Source organism: Pelodiscus sinensis, chromosome 4 (genome assembly GCF_049634645.1).
Source record: "Pelodiscus sinensis isolate JC-2024 chromosome 4, ASM4963464v1, whole genome shotgun sequence".
NCBI lineage: Eukaryota > Metazoa > Chordata > Testudines > Trionychidae > Pelodiscus > Pelodiscus sinensis.
Genome location: NC_134714.1, coordinates 39,253,332 through 39,278,789, shown reverse-complemented (window position 1 = coordinate 39,278,789; position 25,458 = coordinate 39,253,332). Strand labels below are relative to the sequence as shown.

Genomic DNA, 25,458 nt, shown 5'->3' with positions numbered 1-25,458 from the left:
AATGTTAGCTCCTACACCTTCCTGATACCATTGGCACAATCAGAGAATAGAAACAGTTTCTACTGAACTAATACAGAGATGAGCTCTTCACTCTGACTAAAACAGAGCTCAGGAACTGAAAATTAATAAAAGAACCCTTTCATTTCCCCAATGTTAAGGAAAATGAGAAAACTATATTTTATGCAAGTACTTGGCACAAAATATTGTATTAAGAAACACCTAACTGAATCCCCAATCACATTGATTTTAATTTTGATTTGATTACAAATTACTGTAGGTCATTAAGGTTACTTCAGGTCTCATCATTTGGGCTTGAGATACACATTGTATCTCTGCAGTTTTGAATTGTGACTTTGATAAGTATCTACATATTTTCCAAGCAGTTACTGAAAAGTTCCTTAGGTTCCCAAGGCAGCCAAGCAGTTTTTTTCCATCATGTTGGAAGCGCATTGTTGGTATTTCCAAGCAGCTGAATAAACTAGTTTCTCACAGCTAGCAATTAGCCATCCTGTTTAACTCTACAGAGAAGAGTTGAATCATATGTTATGTCAATTATACACTGTCATTCTGATATTAAGGCCATGTCCACACTAGAGGTTACTTGCCTTTTACACTAATTGAGGTTCTTAGAGATGGTTGGCCCTATTTCTTGGCATCCCACACTTGCAATCAGAGATTTGTAATAGCAGTGCCTGGTTGAGCCGCACACATGCTGTAGCAATCTCATAGTGATGCACAGACACCCATCATCCCCCAGGTCCTTTTCTAACTCAGAACTGGTGTGAAATTCCAAAGTAGAAGGGAGAGGAAAGGTAGTGAAACACCCACAGGGACAACCTCCTCTTGTTCCAGGATTGTCCCTGTGGGTTGCTCCACTTTAGGTGACTGCTGAGCAGTGGCCCTGAGAGAAAGGGAGAAGCGTTGGTCTACTGATGATGGATAAAACTGGAAGTCCAAACTGAGAATCTGCTGCTGACAGTTCTTCTAAAACAGTGTTTAGTGAAAGTATGGGTTGATAAATCAGGGAGATGCTTAGCAAATGTTAAGGGATAGGCCAGGGATACTACTAATGCTCTGGTGAAATATATGTGAACTCCCAGTGAGGTCTGCAGATTGTTATTTATAAATCCAAATGTTCATTTGGACATTCTCACTTTGGAGATGATTTGACCACTCAAGTGTTCTGTTATGGAGACAAATAGTCTAGGGGAGGTGGTTTTCTGGATGTTTTTGTTCTACATAGAAAATTAATGTTCTGTGAACATATAGCATGTGGAGTGAGGCCTCCCTCCTATCAGCTGTGATTTCAGGAAATATACTGATATGTATATGGTTGATTTAAATGAAAAGAGGAAGTGATCTTTGGTATGAACTTAGGATGTGGTCCTAGGATGCTATCCTTGAAGAATGTTAGATAAGGTGGGTGTACCATTAGGGCACCTAATTCCTCCACCCATCTTGCAGATGTGATGACAATGAGGAAAGCCACTTTCACAGAGAACTTCAAGAAAGACCAAATTGCAGCAAGGCATTCAAATGATTTCCCCATGAGCCCATGGAGAACAAAGTTGAGGTCCTGTATGGGTGTAGGGTTTCCTAATGTGGGACAAGTGTTTTCTAGGTATTTAATGAAGTGTTTAATAGTTGGGTGAGTAAATATAATGACTCTGTCCACCTTGTCATGGAAAGAGGTGATGGCAGCCAATTGTACTCTTGCGGATAGTCCTGATTTATTAAGTCCCAGGTATGTAATCAAGGAGTCTCTATAGCGGGGCTGATTTTTTTGCATTGACACCAAGGGCAGAATAGGTCTTTCTTTTACTTAGTGTCAAACTGTTCAGTAATAGCCTGTCACTTCCTCAGTACAATCCTTCTCTAATCCTGTTAGCTAAGGAGTAACAGGGCCTTGAGGTGAAGCACTGTGAGGTTGGGGTGATGGACATGCACGAAGGAAAGTGTTTGAAGTTGGTGCAAGTATGGGAACCACATCTGTCAGGGCCACGGGGATGCAGTGAGAATGACCCTGGATTTCCTTTGCCTCATCTTTTGAACAACTCATCTTATAAGAGGAGTCACGGGAAATTCATACATCAGCCAGGCCTCCCATTTTATTAGGAAAGCTTTGCCTAGGGAGCAGGGTTCCAATACTGCCTAGGAGCTATAATGTGGGCAGTTGGCATTCCATTCCGAGTTGTTGCAAACAGACCTACAGAGGGGAAAGGGGAGAAGCCCCCCACAATTTGAATATGGATTTGAGAATTCTAAGATCCATTGCACATTTGTGGGTACATGAAAAATCCCTACTTAATAGATCTGCTGAAATGCTGGCAGACCGACACCTTTATGCTGTTGATGATTTACCAATTTCAAAGGTGTACTTAGGGAGTATGATCACACTCCTCCTTGGTGATTTATATAGAACATGCATACTATAATGTCCATAAAGATCTTAATGATATTGTTACTGATTAAAGGGAGAGGCTGTGTCTAGACTGTATTCCTTTTTCGTAAAAGGGATGCAAATTAGACATATCGCAATTGCAAATGAAGTGGGGATTTAAATCTCCCCCGCTTCATTAGCATAAAAATGGCTGCCGCTTTTTTCCGGCTCAGAGCTTTGCTGGAAAAAAGCGCCAGTCTAGACGTGGATCTTTCGGAAAATAAAGCCTTTTCCAAAAGATCCCTTATCCCTCTGAGATAATCATTTGCAATTGCAATATGTCTAATTTGCATCCCTTTTACGAAAAAGGGATGCAGTCTAGACACAGCCAGAAAGCACAGTAAAACTCCAATAGTCCAGCATCAAATTGCACGGCACTCCCGATAGTCCGGCATCAAAATGGCAAGAGCCTAGTGAGTGAGCTTTGGCAAAAAAACAAGTCACAAGGCAGCAATGGCAGCAGCTGAACCAAGCGAAACCAGACAGGACCAAGTCAGTCTGCCACTGGCATTGTGACATGCAGGACAGTGCTTGTGCTACAATAAAAAGGGTTAAACACACTTTATATACAGTATATAAAAGCAGATTATATACTGGTTATATAACCATTTTATAGTACCTCCTGATAATCCAGCATATCCGATAATCTGGCACCACCCAGATTCCAAATTATCGAATTATCGGAAGTCTACTGTACTCACGTGCATTTTGGAGCGCCCTGAGCTCTAATAAGTTTATGTGCAGGTTGGACTCTGCTTGAGACCAGCAGTCTTGTATCACACCTCAAAGTACATTAAATTGGGTGAGAAAGCATTGTTGGGATAGCATTGCTGGTTCTGTGAGACTGCTGAAATAAACATCCTGGAGATTGAGGCTGAGAACCAAGCTCCTTACTCTAATCCCAGAATTACTTTTCATAAATCCAGGATGACCTCCACCTCCCAGTCTTTTTCTGACTTAGAAAGTAGTGGGAATAAAAACCTACCCCATCCCCTTGTGTTGTGATGATACAAGTTCCATGGAACCTAATTGTATGAGGTGGTTTATTTCCTATTGTAACATTTACTCACAAAAGGGTCCCTGAAGAGGGATGAGGAAGATGGCTGTATAAGTGGGATAGACATAAAGGAGATGGAGTTGCTCTTTTGAATAATCTCTATAACCCATTTGGTCTGTCATGATGGTGGTCCAGACAGGGCAGTATAATGACAGGCGGTTTCCGAACAGATGGGGGTGGGAGGAGGGGAAGAAGGGGGTGACCAGGGCTTCCAGAATCAGGGTGTGTGATTGTTTTGTGCTCTAGCCCATATCTTCAAAATGATTGTCTGGGGGTGGATGGTTGAGATGCTGAAGGTTGATCTTGATTCTGCCACCATCTGTTTTATTTTAGTTTATACTGTTGGGTCATACTGTCTTTGTGGCTGGGAGTATGGCACAAATCAGAATCTCTTTTATAAAGCCTGCTCTGTTTATTTTTGTTTTAAGGTACATAAATGCCAAGGGTTTTCAAGATCATCAAGTCCTGTGTGTCAGACATTAGTTTTGTCTGCAAATAATTTCTGTCCTTCAAAGGGTAAGTTCTCAACCATTGCCTGGACCTCCCTTGGGAATACAGAGAGATGGAGTCAGGATGCCACAACAGATGTGGCACTGAATCATGCTGCCATGTCTGCAGAATTAAGGGAAGGCTAGAGGGCTGTCCTGGAAATGAAAGACCCTTCATAAATACTTGCTTTATACTGTTCTTTTTTGTCATCTGGCAGATTTTCAATAAAGGCTGATATTTTGAAGAACAGAGAACATATCTATTTAGCCAGCAGAGCAGAATATTTAGATTCGTGGAACTAAAGCATAGTTGATGAACAGGCTTTTTGCCCAAAAAGTCTAGCCTTTTAAAATCCTTATGGTATGGGGTCATTTGGGACAAGTGTTGTTGCCCTCTTTGATTAACTGCCTCCACAACTAAGTAAAGATAGTGACATTATGGTTTCATCTTGTGACAAATATTAGAGGTGAGTAGGTGGCTGAGTGTCATGTTTAGCTGTATCCTCAGGTGTCTTGGTGTCTTACTTTTCTGCCAGGACAGAAGGTGAAAATTACTGGGCTCATCTGGACCTTAGCAGTCTAGACAAAGGGCAGTTTTAGGCAATATACATAGCCCAGTTAGGTGGGAATGGTAAGTGAGGGTGTTCAGGGGTGACTATGCTATCCTTGTATATTTGCAGGTGATTAGTGATGAAACGGTTCTGGCTTTGGTGAGAAATCAGTACATACTACTGCATCCTTGTCCTCTTCTTCGTCACTGGAGAGGAGGGAAAGGGGCTGATAAGCAGGCAGTAGTCCTGGCCCACACAACATCTTTTGGCAAGCAATTGACTGTGGAGAAATAATTTATTTGGGTTGGTTTGGTTTGGTTGAAACCTGCTGCCTATTAATTTCATTTAGTTCCTGTGTTTTGGGAAGGAGTAAATAACTTGTCCTTATTTCTCCACAGCAGTTATGATTTCATAGACCTTTCATATCCCATTCTTATTAATCTCTTCTCATATGGCAGCCATTCCATAACCTTAATCAGTCTTGTTGACCCTTTTCTGAATCTTTTCCAATTCCAATATATCTTTTTTGAAATGAGATGACATCTGCACAGTATTCAAGATGCAGATGTACCATGGATTTATATAGAGACAATATATTTTCTGTGATTCCCAACATTTTTTTTAGTGCTGCTGCATACTGAGTGGATGTTTTCAGAGAACTATCAATAACTCCACAATCTCTCTCAAGTTGTTACAGTTAATTTAGACCCCATCATTCTATATGTATAATTGGGATTATGTTTTCCAATATGCACTACTTTGCATTTATCGTCATTAAATTTCATCTACTATTTTGTTGTCCACTTACCCAGTTTTGCGTGATTCTTTTGAAGGTCTTGATAGTCTATCTTTAGCAATTTTGTATCATCTACAAATTTTGCCACTTCACTGATTACCCCTTTCTCCAGATCATTTATGAATAGATTGTATAGCCTGTTGCAAAGCTCCTCAGCACCATTGATCCTGAGCAGGAAGGTTTCACTTTGCTGTGTGAATCTCTATTAAAGCCCGCCAGCAGAGGGTCTTTAGCTTGTCAGGAACTCTTAGTACCAGATATGCCACGTGCCTCACAGTTTGACACTCGCAGTGCCAATGGTACTGGGGCAGATTTTTCAGCAGGAGGCCACTTTAATTCAGGTGATTCTCAGTGTGGGAATGTCTATGCATTCTACTTGGTAGCCTAAGAGTGAGTTCCTTAACAGCCAGTGTTGAATTACAGCACCTGTTAGGGTCTGCCATTCAGGGTCCAACTAGTCTAAAAAATTTCTCCAGCATGGATACTCCATGGCTGTGTCTACACTGGGCCACTTATTCCGGAAAATCAGCCGCTTTTCCGGAATAAGCTGCGAGCTGTCTACACTGGCCCTTGAATTTCCGGAAAAGCAACGATGTTCTACTGTACAAAATCAGCCGCTATTCCGGAAAAACTATTCTGCTCCCGCTTGGGCATAAGTCCTTATTCCAGAACACTGTTCCGGAAAAGGGCCAGTGTAGACAGCCCAGTAGTCTTTTCCGGAAAAAAAGCCCCAATCACGAAAATGACGCTCGGGGCTCTTTTCCGGAAAAGCGCGTCTACATTGGCCATGGACGCTTTTCCGGAAAAGCAGCCTGCCAATGTAGACGCTCCTTTTCCGGAAAAACTTAAAACGGAATATTATTCCGAATATTATTCCGTTTTAAGCAGTTCCGGAAATTCATGCCAGTGTAGACACAGCCCATAAGTCAGGCAGCCTTTAAGCCAGATGAGATATGAATGCCTGAGGGAGTTGGTCTCTTAGGGGGGAAAAAAACAGTGGCAAAACCTGTTGAGGCAAAGATTTTTCCAGAAAGGCAGAGGTAGACAGGGAAGGCAAAGGAAAAAAAATAAATTTAAGAAATTTAAGACAGACAATATTTAGGTAAATTAATTACACCTAACTACACTATGAACTAACTATTTTAAATCTTCTGAGGTAAGGGAGGACAGTGCTGAATGCTTCAATTCAAGCCCTAGGTGGTAGAGATGGAACTAGGTGGCTGTGTACCACTATGTAACCATTCAGAGCGGCATGACATGGATATGGTATGTGCATGGTCCAACCAGATTTGCTATCACAAATCTCCAATCACAAGCATAGAGTGCCAAGACATCTAACATGGAGCACCCACAGGGACACTCCTCAAAGAAGAACTAGGCCATTCCTACTTGAACCAGCATGACAAGCCAGTTTAAACACAGTTTAGAAAGTCCACACCAGCCATACACATTTTGTGCCACTGCAGTTTTGCCAACAGTGCTGTTCTCTAGCAATTCCCTCTGAGTATCTGTACCAGAGTTCTTGCAGTGGTTCTGGGAGACTTTGAAAGGCCACAGATACAGTGTAGGAAAGCAAAAGAGTTTGAACAGTCTGAACTATTATGCCAACAATAATCAACGCTGGCACTAAAATGGTTGAGAATGAAATAATATTAGGATTTGCTCCAAACAGGTCTAATCCAAACAGTGCTTGGCATACAGGATAATCATTTAGCAGTGATGGACATCCTATGACCCAGGGGGCACATAAGGCACACCAGACTTCTGCGTGTGGACCCATCACACATTTTGTTTACTGTTGCCCACATGCAGGGTTGCCAGATTCAGCTGGTTTCTGCCTGCAGAGTTCCTCCTCCCCCCCAGAAGTATTACTAAAATGGTACTCGCATAAAACAAGGGCATATGAAGTGAGGTGTATGCTGACTGATGATACAACATTGGCAGTGAGTTCCCTCTGCATCCCATCAAAGTATTGCTATAGATCAGTCTGTACACCCTTCAAATCTAAGTATGCAAGTGCAGTTAACAAAACTACTTTGTCTTAGGAGACTGTCTTGGTTTTGACAATCTTGTGGTCCACTAAAATGAAGGAGGGTCACTTATGCGTCCCAATAACTAGTCTAGGTTGCTAATTGCTGATGTAGAGTACTTGTGCAGTGCAGATATGCAGTGTTTTACAAGGGATCTAGTAAGAACACATTGCTATTAGAATAATAATGATGATAAAACCTTGAAAGACAACAAATGATCCTGTAGCACCTTATAGGTCAACCAAAAATATATAGATAGTATTGTGAGTTTTTATGGGCACAATCCACTTCTTCAGATGACAAATAGTATGTCATATGAAAAAGTGGGTTGTGCCCACGAAAGCTCACAATACTATCTATATATTTTTGGTTAGTCTCTAAGGTGCTATAGGACCATTGTTATTTTTTAAGATTTTTTTAGTTATAGACTAAAACGGCTACCCCCTGGAGACATTAGAATAGAAAGTCTCTTGTGCAGTGTTTCTCAACCTTTTTTTTTTTTAAATAAAGTAACCCCTTTTTAAAAACAGAATTGTAAGTACCCCCAGTACCTACAGTTTTCAGACACACAACATTTTTTTTCTACCGTTGCAACACATTTGTTTAAACAACTTAATTGTAGCCAGGCGGGTGATGAAATTTTTGGATGTAAAAAGTACAAAAATAATAAAGCACTGTAATACTTAAAACAAAAATTCAGTTTTCTCCAAATTTCAGTTGTGTTGACATACCGCCCAGTCTTCTCTCAAGTACCCTTAAGGGTACTCATACCACTGGTTGAGAAACACTGCTCTAGTGTAGATAAGGCTCAAATTAGGACAGACCTAGAAATAGCACTGCATTGTTAAGAGATTAGAATCTGCCATCACCTCACTATATGACATTGTGTATTTGACAATCCTACAATGTGCAAAATAGGGAAACAACGTCTCCCTTACTTTGTGTGTTTGTGTTGCTTAATTAACAAAAATAATCTAGGAGTTCCACAACATTGATCTAAACTCCTTTAAAATTCCTGTAAACTCTCTCAGTAATTTATTTTCTGTTAAAGTGAATTAATCTGATGTCTAAAGTGATATCTGATGCTATCTCAATGGATATTCCTCTATATAGTACATTGTATAGCAGGATTTCTTTCTGTATTTGATTTTTCAGTTATTAAGAAACAAAGAATCCAGGAGGCCTCCGAATTGTATAAGGAGCCTTGTATTCTGATTACATTCATCCCTGTCCTCTCACCTTACCCCATTGTGTTACACACCTACCTGCCACATACCTTCCTCCCTATACCATAAGCTATTTGATGCAGGGACTATGTTAGGGTGTCTAAGCATAATTACAATGCAAATAAATAGTAATAAGAAAAAAAGTAGATGAGCTGCTCCTGAAGCCAGACAAATTCATAATAGCTTTCCAAATTGTAACAGCTCATGAATGAATACAAAGAAGGATTGATATTTGTGCTGCATTAATCCTTCCTTATTAACAAGAATTAAAAAATCATTTTTCATTTGAGCATTAAGAATTAAAAAAATGTGCAACTGGTGTTCAGAGAAACCAAATAAAAGTGAAACAATTTCCAATGTGTGAATGAAAGATACAGCTGGAAGAAACTACCAAAGCTAATGTTTTCTTTGGCATAAAATTCAGATGGCTAATGGTTTTCATGGCCAATCTCACAGGTCGTTGCTCTCTTTAATTAGTAGCTTTTGCTAAACATAAAAAGCCTCAAGTAATTTTTAATACTGATTACAGCTGCCTATTCCATTAACAAATTGTTGTATTAACATTGCCCATCTTGTACTGACTATCTTTAAAGGTTTCCTTGGCTCTCTTTCATAGATTTTAATTAACTTTCCCCCCCTAGTGTTCATCATTGTAAGTAGTGACAACACTGAGCAAAGAAATAATTCAGTTTATTTGAGTTTAAGCCAATAGCATTCCCATCAATGCATAGGAATATAACACACATATGCTGAAGAGTAGGACAATCATGTCAGAAAAATAACTCTTTATCCCCCCCACTCACCACAAAATCTCCAAAGTTTAACATAAAATATAGCAGCATATTAGATTATGTCATATACAATTCCGTTGCATGTTTAACATTTAAGGAGTTTTATGCCGTACAGACTAAAAGTATGTTTTTAGAGAACAACAATTCTTAGTTTTGCCAGTCTCTTGAAAACCAATCTTCTACACCAACTGGCTTTGTTGGCATTAACTAGTAGCAGCACATGTAACCATAACAGACAAACAGAAAAGGAGGAGTTTAAACTCACAATCTGAGGATAGAAAAGGACATCATCTATTGTTTGGATTCCTCAACAAAGGAATTCATCTTTTGTTCAAGAACCAGAATGTACTGTACTTTCAATATAATCTTATAGAAGGGTTCTATATAAGAACATCGGAATGGCCATACTGGGTCACACTAATGGTCCATCTAGCGCAATATCCTGTCTTCCAAACGGAACCAATGCCAGATGCTTCAGAAAGAATGAACAAAAGAGGTAATCATCAAGTCATCCAGACCCTGTCAGCCATTCCCAGCTTTTGGCAAACAGAGGAAAGAGACACTATCCCGCCCCATCCTGGATTGTAGACATTGATGGACTTATCCGTAAGCTTATCTTATTGGAACCCTATTATGGTTTGGGACTTTCCACCATCCCCTGGCAAAGAATTCCACAAATGACTACAAAGAAATAATGTATTTTGTTTGTTTTAAAACTGCTACCTATGCATTTCATTAGGTGACCTTCTTGTGTTACATTAGTGAAGGAGGAAAAAAAAAACTTCCTTATTCATTTTGCCCACATCATTCATGATTTTATACACCTTTAACATATCTCCCTACCCTTTATTTAGTCTTTTCTTTTTTCAAACTGAAAAATCCGTCTTTTTATCGCTCCTCACATGGAAGCTGTTCCTTACCCGAATAATTTTTGTTGCCCTTTCTATATCTTTTCCAAATCCAATACATCTTTTTTTAGATGGGACACTAGCTACATTTTTAGGCCAGGTCTATATTGACCTTACTTTGGTATGGCTCATGCCACTCAGAAGTGAGAATAAGCCACCCCTGAGCAATGAAAATTACACTGACGTAAGCATTAGCTCTATGTTATCAGGAGAGCTTCTCCCACTGACACACCTACCACCTCTCACAGAAGTAGAAAAGCTCTATTCCATTGACACAGAACGTCTTCACAAGACACGCTGCAAAGTTGTGCAAATGTACTGCATCTGGGTACACTAGGTTTAGATATGTTTGCCCTGGAAGATACAGTATTTGGAATATGGGAAATTAAGTAAAGAGAAGGCTTTACTTAGAAAATGAAAGGCCTTACTAATTATAAAAAAGCTGACTAACAACTATAAATTCCAATGAATTTCTTGTGATATTTTGAAAAACGAACATTCGTCCAGAGGAAACTGAATTATTTTCTAGTAGTTAAATAGGACTTAATGATTCTATTTCTGGCTCTGATGCTATCTCAATACATAATAGGGATGTTAAATATCAGTTAATTGAACAGTCGATTAACCTCATGGATTCTTATCCCTTACTCCACTATCCTACAGTCCCCGGGGATGGGTCTGGCAGCCAGTGAGTTTATAAATTAATGTAATACATACATGTTTGTAATTTAAAAACATTCTCTAGTAGAAAACCTGTCCTTGGTGAAAGTTGAAAACACAAATATAGTACATAAATTCAAAACAATAGTAGATTTATGGGAAATAGTCTCAATGAATTGAGAGTTTTTCTGAATGCCCTAACTTCTGCCATCTTAAAACTTAAATTTCCCAAACTGGAAGAAGAGCTTTGTAAATTCAAAAGTTTGTCTCTCACCAACAAAATTGGTTGAATAAAACATACTACTTTACCCACTTTGTGTATTTTAAAATATAGTATGACTTATGAGACAACAAAAACACACTGGAGAAATTAAAATTTAGAATTAAAAATAAAAATTGAAACAATTTTCTTTTGCCATTTTGAAATATTTCTATACTGTCAGGATGCTGGCATTTTAGAGAGTACATTTCAGATCAAGGATGGGCAATAATTTTTGAAGGGGGGACCACTTCACAAATTTCTGAAGTGGTTACAGGATGCCCCAAAAGGGGCAGGGCCTCTGGAAGAAGGGGAGGCCAGAAGACTTCTTGTGCTCTCCTATCCACAGTCTCTGACTGGCCTGGGGGCAGGGGGAGCATGTGAAGTCTTTGTGCCTAGAGAGAACCGCCAGCTGTTTTTTCCTTCTGGTGCCACACACTCCTGGGCTGTGTCTACACTGGCACCCTTTTCCGTAAAAGGGATGCTAATGAGACACTTTCAAGTAGGAATAAGGGATCTTGCGGAAAAGGGCTTATTTTCCACAAGATCCCATCTAGACTGGCGCTTTTCTCCGGCAAAAACCCGAGCCGGAAAAAAGCGGCAGCCATGTTCACGCAAATGCCACGGGGGATATTTAAATCCCCCGCGGAATTTGTAATTCCGAAGTGTCTCATTAGCATCCCTTTTACGGAAAAGGGTGCCAGTGTAGACACAGCCCTGGTGTGGGGAGGACACTTTGCATGCTCACCCATCCCCATGACTTGATTGGCCATGGGCAAGATCAACTGGTTTGGCAGGCCAGATCCAGCCTGCGGAGGCTGTCTTGCCCACTCTGGGGTAAGGATTTGGGTGCAGGAGGGCCTGTGAAGTCTGGGACGGAGTTTGGGTGAAGGAGGCATTTGAGACCTGGTTGCAGCAGTTTGGATTGTGACCTAGGGCAGGAGGGGATTGTGATCTGGAGCAGAGGATTGGGGCACAGGTTCTGGGAGGGCATATGGGCTCAGGATAGGGGCAGAGAGTTTGGGTTATGTGGAGTAGGAGTGTGTGTATGTGTGTGGGGGGGGGCGGGGCGGGACAGAAGGCTGTGGGGAGGGAAGGGTTGGGGGGGGCCAGAATCAGGCTGTGGCCAGAAGACTTACTTATGAGACTCCCAGCCAGCAGATTCTCAGGCAGGAGCCTGCCCCGCCCTTGCACAGGCTGCAAGGGACCATGTGCCCAAGGGGAGGGAGGAGCAGAGCTTTGAGGACTGCCTGTTCTTCAAAACAGGCAGCTCCCATTGGCCAGAAACAGACCAGTGGGATTATGCTGGGGGCAGTAGCAGAGTGTGAAGCACCATTCCTACTTTCCCTCTGCTCACAGTTTGTGGAACACAAATGGCTGAGCAGCCGCTTTTCTGAACAGCACGTGGGGGCGGGCAAGCAGGGATGTCTGCCTGAGGATGGATCTGGAGACTTAGCTCATGGAGGGTGTTTGCCCACGCCTGATCCAGATGAACACATAGGACATATCTACATGGGATGTCAATGTGCATCAAATCAGGGTGTGACTCTACAGTGCACTAGGTTGCCACACAGTAAAGTCTGCTAAAAGTTCAATATAGCCCTTTGATGTATTCTGAAGTGAATGTATGTTAAAGAGCAGTACAGAACTTTTAGTGTATTCTAACAGTGCCTACATGAGACACAATAGGTCATAAAACTACTGCACTTCCGATTCACCCCTGCTTACCATGTACTAACATCCTGTGTAAACAAAACATGAGTGTCCCTCTGGATTGTAATCTAGAAAATGTCAGCATCCCAAGAGTCCAGAAACCCTTCAAAGCAGCCTTTAGTAAGATTATGTCCATTGATCTGCTGCCCTTGGCTTTTTGATGTTTGCCTACACTTTACCTGACTACTGACTAGAACTCCTGTGTGTGAGTTGAAATTCTTCCCCTGCTAAAGGTCTCAAAAGCAATTAATCCAACTGAATCATTTACAAAATCAATTCCAATTTCCTTAAAGTGATAGAAACTAAGGATTAAAATCCTAAAAAAGATTAGTTAAAATGAAGGTGAATATTTACCCAGAAGTACAGTTTGAAACTCTCTTAACCAGGATTCTCTGGCCTGGCAACATCTGTGGTATGGCAGGATCAGACAGTGCTGGTGGAGAAATAGTGCCTGGCAGCTGGGCAGGCAGATGCAAGGCAATGGGAGCCTGGAGCTTAGAGCCATTTAATGCCCAGCATGGCAGCAGGAACAGGGGCATGGAGGAGGTGGGGCTGCCAGGCACTGCCACTAGAGCCCAGCACATGCAAAGGCGGTGGGGCGGTCACACACTAAAGCGGAAGTCTGGCGCGTGCGGAGGCAGCAGAGCTGCCCGGTACGGCAGTGGAGACCCGTGAGAGGAGGGAGCCAGCTGGGGGCCAGGGCTGGAGGGGGCTTGTTGCAGGGGGGCCAGAAATGACCTCCCCTGTTCTGGCAAAATCCCTCCTCTGGGACTGGTCAAGCCCCAATGGTGCCAGACCAGAGAGGTCCAACCTTTGACATGCTATAATCAGCATGGAACCCCCTGTATTTGCACACATGCTTCATCTACGCACCATCAGAATCACCTGAATAGATATGCCAGGTGGGGGGACAGCTGCAGTCTGACTCCTCATGCTGGTGTGCAAGAGCATAGATGCTGAAGCAGCTGTCACCCTCCCTCAGTTCCTCTGCCATTCAAAGACTGTGTTCACTGAAGGCAACAACATTTCAAAGGCAGGTTAATTACTTTATGTAACCAAAGTTCTCTGAGATGTTTGGTCCCTCTGGGTATTCACTATGTGCACATATGAACACTGTGTATGTTGGACTAGAAGATTCAGGGATTCCAACCATTTTGTACTTTCTCTAAGAAGGCACAGACAGAGGCCTTCAATCCAGAACCATTTTATGTCAGGTATCTGCTCTCAGTAGTGGGCTCCTCAGGCTTCCTGGCAGACAATCCACAAGTAGTCAGATTCCCTTAAGCACTCTGATTAGCCCAACCAGCAGTCGGGCCACTCTTCCTAAAATGGAACCTTATCCTAATTTTGAGAGCCCTGACAAACCATCCTTCCAAGCCTTTGAGTTCAGTGTTGACCTTTTATTTATCTGTTAAAATTTGTTTGTTACTGTCCGAGTTAGAACCACAACAATGGCTGCCCGTGGCAGGGAGCCATAGCCTGTAATACCTCTAAGGCTGGTATAGGGGGCTCTGTCTGTGAGGTGGAGTGTTTTCCATATAAGGGCATGTAAATTAATAATCTCCCCCATTGCAGTGAAAGATCAGCCAATGGGCTGACTTGTGCTCAGGCCTGCTACTCCACCCACTGTAGCAAAAACCAACCTATGGGGTGATAAGTTCACAGGCAATAAAACAGGCAGGCAGCCCCTCTCTCACTGGGGATTCGCATCGAGTGAACGCCTGGCCTGATCACCCAGACGCCTTGCACCTCCCGCTCTTGAGTCTTACTGAGAGTACTCCGAGTTGGTCGACCCGAGTGGAGATAGTTTATGAGCATGTGACCGGTACTTGTGTTCCTGCTGTCTCCAGAACTGGTATAACCCGCCCCCCCCCCCCCCCCCCCCCGCCATCATCCCTATCCTAATTGGTTTTTTAGTTGTCCTTATTGCTTGTCAAGTGACAGTGGCTAAAAAGTTACTAAGTTAGTTTATAAATAGTTGTGGTTTAGGTTTTTTACTGTTTCCTTGTATAAAGTAGTGTAAATAATCAGCCCTATGGACAATACCAGTGTTAATTCAACTGTTCCTAACCCCATGGCAGTTATTGGGAATTATTGTGATTTAGAAAAGCCTCAGGGAATTGTTTTGTGTTGTCTGGCAATCTGTTTAATTTTTGTTCTGATGATTGTCTGGCGTCATCAAAATAAAATCAGTTTGTGCTTTTTAAAACCCCCAGTTGTGGTCTCATCCTTTCCGGCATCCCTTCGAACCTCGTGTATTACGGGAACTGACAGTTACTAGATGTCACATCATCAGGTGATTATTGCAGCTAGCAGCCTCATCTATATGGGAGCAGGTTCCAGGAGAACAAGGTGAAGACACATCAGAATCCTTTCTTCCTAAGGTAAATGCCTTATTCCATACTATCCAAGACATTATGTTTCCTTCATTCTGTCCAACACCAAAAAAACCTAAGTGAAAAGGAGTCATATCTTAGATATCAGAAGAGCATCTGAAAATCTTTCTTAAGCATACAGAATTCATGAGAAGATTGAGTTCCCTATTCATGTCCCTGTACCCAAATCCAGTCCATGCCAAGGACTAAGGACTTCTAAATCCTCCATTAAAGCTTGGATTAGACTAGGTATTATAGAGAGCTACAAATCATTAGGGGTTCCTACCCAGGAGGGATCAAGATGTACTCCACAATTTCCTTAGCAATCTTGTGCAAGGAATAAGCAAATCCACTTTGGAAAATTTCAAAGTGACCACTTGGTCTACAGCTAATACCTTAATTAAGCAATACAAGGTGAACCTACAATCTTCCTCAGAGGCCTTGTTTTGGTAAGAAGGCACTGCAGATGGTGGCACAGAAATAATACAAATTTCTGAGTAAGCTAATAGGAAAGAGGGATGAGAGGCTCATGACTGGGACAGTCCTAAACAGAGGGGAGGCATGCCCCAAGTCATCTCTTTTCCTCTGCCTGGTGATTGTCTCTTTACTGAATAATGTTATGAGAAGCAATCTCATTATAGACACATACCTGTGACGGACCGCCGCAGGTCCGCACTAGAGCGGGGCCCGCCGGCGCCCCCTGGAGGCCGCCGGACGGACCAGCAGGCAGCCCTGGGAGCAGGGGAGAGCGGGCCAGGGAGGAAACTCCGCAGGGAGAGGGGCAGGTAACTCCCCGGCGGGGAAGGAGAGGCCAGGGACGGCCCCATCTGAGGGGCGAGGAGCCCGAACGACGCTCCGCACGGCCAGAGCCGCGCAGAGCCGACGTCAGGCCGGGACGCCCCGGCCGTGACGTCAGCGGACGCCAGGACGCCCGGGTGGCGGAACGGGCGTCCCTGACGTCATCACCCGGGCCGGTTGAAAAGCGGCCCGGTGGAGCAGGACGAGGCGGCACTCAGGGGAGCTGCCGCCACCACCGCCACCAAGGGGAATCCCCCCCCGCGCTGGAGGAGACGGGCGCAGGACGAGACCGACGCCTCGGGCGGGGTAAGTGACGGCGGGACCTCCCCCGCCAGGGAGAAGGGTAGCGGGGAGTGGAAGCAGCCCGGGGCGGGGGCCTTTTGGTGCCTGTGGACAGGTGCGTTATGGGGATAAACCCCACCTGTCGTGGGAGGAACGTCCACTTCGTTCTCCCCCCACTTAGGGCCCCGGGCTGGGACCCGGTGGAGAGGGCGGGCCCGGGTCCCCCACGTCCCCCCTCCCTACCACGAGACCCCAACGCACGTAACCTCCACGCAGGGGGGACCAGCTCAAAAGGGCGAAGACCCTTTCACTTTGACTGCCCCGACGGGGACCCGAGCTACAGACACGCCGCCGGGGAGACCCCGTCTCCTCGCCTAGACCCCGGGCAGACTGGTACCCCGGGATAGCCCCAAGGAAACGGAACCACGAGTTCGCTGATCCCCGGCACGGACTCGCAGCCGGGTGATCGCACTCGAACAGCTAGACGGCAGGTCCGCTGAACCCCCTTGCCCCGCCGGGAGGGGGCGTTTGCACCCACACAGGCCGTCACAGTGGTGGAGAATGTGGGCACTAGCGGTTGTGCCCCCCTTGTCACGCAGACTCTAGACGGCCAAGCAGTTGGCACCCACGGAGGGCCACCGACGACGACGACGACGCGGCCCTCACGATGGAGCCCCGCCAGCTACTGGATTGGCTCAGGGAGACACAGCGGAGACAGCAACAGGCCCAGCAGGAGCAACAGACACAGTTAATCCAGCAACTCACCACTCAGTTCCAGGAGCACCAGCGACAGCTGGTACGGGAACTGTCGGCGCAGCAGGAGCAATGTCGCCAGACCGTAGAAAAAAGAGTCGGAGCGCCGGCAACAAACTCTACGGGACCCGTGGAGGGACCCGGGTTGCCCCTCCGGCTCATGAAGTTGGGGCCTCAGGATGACCCTGAGGCTTTCCTGACAACCTTTTAGCGGGTGGCTACCGCGGCCCGGTGGGCACCGGAACAATGGGCCACCCTGCTGGCCCCGTACCTTACAGGGCCCGCCCAACTGGCCTACCGGAGCCTATCCGTCAACGACGACCTAAATTATCACAAGGTCCGAGAGGCCATCTTGGACCAAATAGGGCACTCTCCCGAAACTTGTCGTCAGAAGTTCCGACAGGAGTCCCTGAAGGCGGGGGATCGACCTAGGGCGGTGGCCCAGCGCCTCCGAGAGTGGGCGACCCGGTGGTTGGAGCCAGAACACAAAACAGGTACGCAGGTCCTGGAGCTGATTGTCCTGGAGCAATTCGTCCACATCTTGCCCCGGGACGGACAACGGTGGGTGCGGAGGAACCGACCCACGACCGTGAACGAGGCGGTGGGCCTGATGGAGGCCCACCTCTTGGCGGAGACAGAAGAAGGCAACACCCGACGAGAGACGCTACCGGGCCCGAAGGCGGGGGGCGCGCGACCACAAGGTAAGCCCACCGAGAGGGCCCAGACCCCGGGAAACCGGCGAGGGAGGGACAATATACCCCGGCTGGCCCCCGTGTGGCCAACCAAAACACCGGAGAGGCCGGAGGGGGAAGACAACCCCGAGAAACCACCCAGGGAGCCCTGGCCCGGCTCGAAAGGACCCTGCTTCCAGTGCGGGCAAGAAGGGCACTTTAAAAGGGACTGCCCGCTCATGGATTGTACCCTGGCCCAAGAGGAACGAGCGGAAGCCACCGGAGGGAGGCAACACGGGCAGCGGAGGGTCCTCGCGGACATGAGGGTTGGGGATCGGCGCGTGAAAGCCCTGGTGGATTCAGGCGCGACGATGACATTGGTGCGGGCGGACCTGATCCCCCCGGGACGGCCCGTCGGGGAGCCTGTATGGATGAAATGTGTGCATGGCGACGTAAAGGCGTACCCCACCGTCTGGGTCCGCCTAACTGGAGGCGGGCAAGAACGGGCCTGGAGAGTGGGGAAGGCCCCGCACCTGCCCTACCCCGTGCTAATCGGACGGGACTGGCCCGAATTCGGGCGACTGCTGCAGTTCCAAGGAGCCCGGAGCGACAAGCAGCAACCCCGGGAAAACGTCGGCAGAGACACGTTCCTGCAGGTGGAGGAGGCCCCCGATTTTGTAGTGGAACAGAGACAAGACCCGTCACTCCAGCATGCCTGGGAGCAGGCCACCGGCCCAAGGGAGACGGATGGGGACCCGGACCCCCCAGCCCAGGGACCGAGCTTCCAGGTACTGAATGACCGCCTTTATCGGGTGACCAAAGAGAGAGGGGGGGGGGAACTCAAACAATTGGTAGTCCCGGCGCGGTTACGGCGGGAGGTCCTAGAGTTAGGACACGCCAACCCGTGGTCGGGCCATCTCGGGCGGGAAAAAACCCTCGCGCGGGTACTCCAGAGGTTTTATTGGCCCGGGGTGTTCCGAGCCGTAAGTGACTTTTGCGAGTCATGCCCCGAGTGCCAGCGCACGGCCCCGGCTCGGGTGCCGAAGGCACCATTGGTACCCCTCCCCATAGATTTGGTGGGACCCCTCGAGCCTTCGGGGAGGGGGCACCGGTATATTATGGTTGTAATAGACTATGCGACCCGCTACCCCGAGGCTGTCCCACTCAGGAACACCAAGGCCCTTACCTTGGCCCGAGAATTGATGAAGATTTTCTCGAGGGTGGGCCTCCCCCAGGCGATCCTCACGGACCAAGGCCCGAATGTCACCTCCCGGGTCATCCGGGAACTTTGCCGCCTGTTGAAGATTCGACGGCTTCAGACTTCCGTCTACCACCCCCAGATGGACGGATTGGTCAAAAGATTTAATCAGACGTTAAAGGGTATGCTGCGACGATTCGTGCAGGACGAACCACGGGGATGGGACCAGCTGCTCCCTGGCCTTCTGTTCGCGGTCCGGGAAGTCCCCCAGGCGTCAACAGGCTTTTCGCCCTTCGAACTCCTCTACGGGCGCCACCCCAGGGGGATTCTAGATTTGCTGCGTGAGGGATGGGAGAGCCAGGCCACCTCGGGGAGGGGGACCGTCCATTACATTACAGAGCTGCGGGAAAGGCTAAGCCGGCTCGGAGAATACGCCCGACTAAACCTGGAGGACACCCAGAGGCGTCAGGCCCGGCATTATGATACCAAGGCTCGGTTGAGGGAGTTACAACCCGGGGACCGGGTGATGCTCCTACTTCCAACAAAGGAGTCCAAACTACTAGCCCAGTGGCAGGGACCCTTTGAGGTGGTTAGGAGAGTGGGAGAAGTGGATTACGAGATCAGGATGGCGGGGAACCGGTGGGGCACCCAGGTCTTCCACGTAAACCTGTTGAAAAAGTGGGTCCCCTGCGAGGCCCTGATGATCGCGACGCCATCCGAAGGGGAAGACCTCGGCCCCTAGGGCGGAGAAGAATAGCTGAAAGGGGAGGACGAGATAGGAGCGGGGTTGGCGGCCCCACAGCGGGAACAACTACAGGACGTCCTCCGACGACACCAAAAGATCCTCACCACCCGACCCGGACGCACGACCCTAGGGACACACGGAATAGAAACCGAAGGCAGGAAGATCGTCCGAGAACTCCTCCGGCCGTTACCCCGAAAGGTGTGGGACACAGTCGCCCAGGAAATCCAGCAGATGCTGCAGTGGGGCGTGATAGAAGAGTCCAGGAGCGAGTGGCGGAGCCCAATCGTCCTGGTCCCGAAACAGGACGGGTCGACGCGGTTCTGTATTGATTTCAGAAAAATCAACTCGATCTCCCGCTTTGACGCCTACCCCATGCCCCGAGTGGACGAGCTTCTCAAACGACTAGGCCAAGCCGCGAACATATCGACCTTGTACCTCTCCAAGGGGTACTGGCAGATCCCGCTAGACCCCGAAGCCAGAGAGAAGACGGCCTTTTCGACTCCAGTGGGGCTATTCCACTTCATCACCATGCCCTTCGGGCTACACGGAGCGGCGGCCACCTTTCAGAGGGTAATGGACCGCATGCTGACCCGACACCAAGAATACTCAGCCGCCTATATAGACGACATCGTCGTCTACAGCCAGACCTGGGAGGAACATCTGAAACACCTGGAAAAAATACTAACGGCCCTCAGCCAGGCTGGCCTTACGGCCAACCCAAAAAAGTGCCATTTCGCACAGCGCGAGGTATCTTACTTGGGGTACACAGTCGGGAGGGGGAAGCTGAAACCGATTTACAGTAAAATCCAAGCACTCCGTGACTACCCGAGGCCAACAACAAAGAGACAGGTGCGGCAGTTTTTGGGACTCGCGGGTTATTATAGACGGTTTGTACCGCAATTTGCCACTCTCGCAGTACCCCTGACGGAGATGGTAAAGAACACAGAACCGACGCGGGTGAGGTGGACCCCGCTAGCGGATCGGGCGTTCCGGACGTTAAAAGACAAGCTGTCGGATGCCCCGGTACTAACTCAACCCGATTTTAATAGACCTTTCTTCCTGTATACAGATGCCTCAGAGGTGGGACTCGGGGCGGTACTAGCCCAGGAACGACAGGGAGAAGAACACCCCATCCTATACCTCAGCAGGAAACTCCTACCCAGAGAAAGAAGTTACGCCACCGTGGAAAAGGAGGCCCTGGCGGTGAGGTGGGCGGTTGACGCCCTGAGATATTATTTGTGGGGAAATAAATTCAAACTGATAACAGATCACGCCCCCCTTGTGTGGCTAAATACGATGAAAGATATGAACACCCGCATTATGCGCTGGTACCTAGCGCTGCAACCCTACTGTTTTGAGGTGGTACACCGGCCGGGGGCCACCCACAAAAACGCGGACTTCTTTTCGCGGATAGGAGAAACCGCGAACCCCCCGAGGGAGTCCCTCCAAAGGGGGCAGGTGTGTGACGGATCGCCGCAGGTCCGCACTAGAGCGGGGCCCGCCGGCGCCCCCTGGAGGCCGCCGGACGGACCGGCAGGCAGCCCTGGGAGCAGGGGAGAGCGGGCCAGGGAGGAAACCCCGCAGGGAGAGGGGCAGCTAACTCCCCGGCGGGGAAGGAGGGGCCAGGGACGGCCCCATCTGAGGGGCGAGGAGCCCGAATGGCGCTCCGCACGGCCAGAGCCGCGCTGAGCCGACATCAGGCCGGGACGCCCCGGCTGTGACGTCAGTGGACGCCAGGACGCCCGGGGGGCGGAACGGGCGTCCCTGACGTCATCACCCGGGCCGGTTGAAAAGCGGCCCAGTGGAGCAGGACGAGGCGGCACTCAGGGGAGCTGCCGCCACCACCGCCGCCTCAGCCGCCAAGGGGAACCCCCCCCCCCCCCGCGCTGGAGGAGACGGCCGCGGGACGAGACCGACGCCTCGGGCGGGGTAAGTGACGGCGGGACCTCCCCCGCCAGGGAGGAGGGTAGCGGGGAGTGGAAGCAGCCCGGGGCGGGGGCCTTTTGGCGCCCGTGGACAGGTGCGTTACGGGGATAAACCCCACCTGTCGTGGGAGGAACGTCCACTTCGTTCTCCCCCCACTTAGGGCCCCGGGCTGGGACCCGGTGGAGAGGGCGGGCCCGGGTCCCCCACGTCCCCCCTCCCTACCACGAGACCCCAACCCACGTAACCCCCACGCAGGGGGGGACCAGCTCAAAAGGGCGAAGACCCTTTCACTTTGACTGCCCCGACGGGGACCCGAGCTACAGACACGCCACCGGGGGCGACCCCGTCTCCTCGCCTAGACCCCGGGCAGACTGGTACCCCGGGATAGCCCTGAGGAAACGGAACGAGTTCGCTGATCCCCGGCACGGACTCGCGGCCGGGTGATCGCACGCGAACAGCTAGACGGCGGGTCCGCTGAACCCCCTTGCCCCGCCGGGAGGGGGCGTTCGCACCCACACAGGCCGTCACAATCCCATTTTCCTGGCACAACAAAATCCTTACCATGCTTTAACTTATGATGAGAGGATGATTTATACCAAAACTGGCTATCCTAGGTCTTACTATTTAGGAGGAGGTCTTGAACAGACAGAGACAGACACATGAACAGACACTCAGACTCTCAAATATATAGCAAATAATATTATGCAAATTTTACAGCCTGGGAATAACTCATTTGACTACAAATTGGAGCAGGGCAGGCTTGGCCAAAGATGGCAGCATCAACATGCTTATTCTCCTGTCTGAGCTGCAGAGAAAGGTGAGTAGCATGATGTACCTCCGTCAAAAATGTAACATTCCTAGCTGCAGAAATGGTGTAACACTTATATAAGTCAAAGGTCATGTGGAGTAGTGGTGTCATAAGTTTGAATCAAGAAAGCCTGTTTCTCTGATCAGGGCCATTTCCTCTTTTAACTGGTCATTCGACATGCTATGGGCTTCAGAATGTGTCTCTGTCTTGTGGGATAATTCTCAAACAGCTCTCTCTGGGAAATATCAAACACATTACTTTATGAAGATAAGGAGCTGAAGAAAGAAAAGGAATCTGAGGATTCATATCACTTGGATTTTTGTGCTTTTTCTGTCTATCTGTAGTCTTTAAAAAAATTAACCTCTATGGAATGCTTTGGGAGCCTAGAAGCTTGCCTTCCTTTGGGCCAGGAGACTGCTTGAGAGGTCTGTCTCAGAATCTTCTTTTACTGGTTGTAATTTCCCCTGTAAGGCGTGGACTTGTTTTGAGAGCCTTCTTGGCCAATTTGGGAGGGAAGAGTCTGATTAAAAACCCTACTTCTTTCCCAAGGACAGTAAGGACCAATTTGAGACTAGGGGTGTTGCAGACCTATAGTCCCACGGGTCTTTTTTCTTTGTTCTGAGAGGGTTGCTTGAATCAAGTGGTCATGTTTTTCCTTTTTGGAACCTCTACCTGCTCTGCACTGGGACGAATACCATTTGAATTTGATCTAGTGCTTTTTTGGCTGCTCTGCCATGCTTGTAAAGAGGACCTGGCAAGGAGATGCTGCAGCAGGGGCTAAGAGAGAGTTAAACTTCCAAAGGATTATCCAGGAAAGAGGAAGAAGACTGAGGAGGAAGAACACTGCTCTTCCCTGCCCAAAAAACTAGGGAAAAAGAAGTTAAAAAAGAAGGAACAAAAGAAGACACCTTTGTCTGCTGCTGCAAAGGCAGAGAATCTGGAAGTCTACAGGAGCAGAGGGGCCTGATATGATCATGCTTTACCAGAATGTTGATTTGCTTCTGTAAGATGCAGAAAGAACCACCCAGATGTCCAAATCAGTGGCAGACGCTGGGTTGCAGAAATGTATGGTGTTTGTTGTGTGAAGCCTTGCATAGACTGCATACTGATTGCTTGAGTGTTTGCCTCTCTCTCAGCTTCGAACTCTGGCAGTTGAGCAAGTCTAGGGAATTTGAGTATACATGTTGGGATTGTTGACAGGGCATTTTCTCTGAAAAATCTTCTGATTTGGAATTTCTTCTCACTGCTCCAGGAAAGGCAGTTGGTTGGCTTTAAGAGCATACTTTTTTTCATATAGGCTTTTGCCTGAGAAGCGTGATTATGGGTAACAGTTTAACGATAGATAAAAGACTTGTCCTACTGATATTTGTGAGATACATATTTAGATCCAATTGTAACTATCAAAATACCTAAATTCATCGGATTACAGTTAACTGCTAAATCTTAAACTTTTTAATTCCAAAGGTGTTACTAGTGCTGTATGAAGAATGTTGGTCCATATTTATTACCTTCTGGCTTTATAATCGTTTACAAGTGTTAGGGGGACCCTTTATTTTGATATTTTAAAATATATTGTCAATTTTTATTATTCAGCAAATCACCCTCAATAAGACAATCCTAGACAAATTAGGGTATTACAAATCTTTGGGTATCTCCAACGAAGGTTAATTCAAGGATATTTCCCATTGAATAATAGTACGGTTGAGACATACTGGATAGAAAATACTATTCCTGTATACTGGGTAAGACTATTCTCAACCTGTTGCAAAACTGTAATAAAGTTGAGAAAGTGCTGGGTGGCACTGTTACATCAAAAGACATGATATACTTACATGCAAGGATACTAGCTAACAGATCAGAATGCTGTTGACGGTAGTGGCTTACATTTACTAATCATCATTTACAAATAGACATCTTAAACATCAAAGCCATCATACAATCTCAAGTTAGAATTAAAGATCTCTAATTTATGGGAGAAAGAAACTGGAAAACTGAATTTTCTCATTCTGGAACAAGGAGAAGGGAAAGAAACTTGCTTAGAAACATGTACAAACAAGTATGCAAAAATAGTAACATATCCATAATTAGTTCAGCATCAATTTCATTATCATCTAGAGTTCACTAGTGTGCCTGGTGACCATGCAATCACATGTATTATAGTCGAGTGCACTTACTATTTTTTTAAAAGATTGCTGTAAGTTTCCATTGATAGAATGCAGATTCAAATAAAATAAGATGGCAGCAGAGGATAACGAGCATGAACCTGGCAGAAAAACCTATCCTCTTCAGAGGCAGACACCAAGCTTGCTGCTGTTTCTGTGGGTCAACAAAGTTTGGAATGACAGCTCTGTGCCCCCAGTCTGGGCTGACCAGTGAAGAAGGACCTCCTGCCAGAGCTCCTGAACTGCTGCAGCCAGCCACCCCTGCAGCGAGAACTGGAGACCCAGGAGACAGCGACAACACAAACACCACAGAATCCCAGGGAGAAGCAGCTGCCGGAGAGTCAGAGGACCCAGGTACCATGTGAGACACTGATTCAAACAAAGCAGTAGGAAGTAACCCAGGTACAGTGCAGGAGCAGCCTCTCCCACCCAGGTATCCTCAGTGTATTCTGGCTGGATACCCCACCGAGGGAGTGGCAGACAGTACTGCTACTCACAGGGCCCGGGGTTGGGACCCGGTGGAGTAGGGTGCGCCTGGGTTCCCCTACTGCAGTGCTAGCCTCAACCGCACTGACCCTGGTTATTGAGCTATACTGCCCAGAACAGAGGGCTATTCATTAACTCTGGCCAGTAGGCCATAATGCCCCGGACTGAGGGCTATCATTTATTGACTCTGGCCAGCAGGCCATATAACCCTGGACTGAGGACTATTCATTGACTCTAGTTAGTAGGCCATACTGCCCTGGACTGAGGCTACCATTTATTGACCAGTAAGGCATACTACCCTGAACTGTGGGCGCTATATATATATTGACTCTGGC

At 47.3% G+C, this 25,458-nt stretch overlaps 1 protein-coding gene across 11 annotated transcripts in view; it reads right to left on the bottom strand.

Annotated features, from left to right (window-relative positions):
* CEP128 (centrosomal protein 128) overlaps window positions 1-25,458 on the bottom strand; it is a 404,033-nt gene that overhangs the window by 112,284 nt on the left and 266,291 nt on the right. The window lies entirely within an intron of this gene.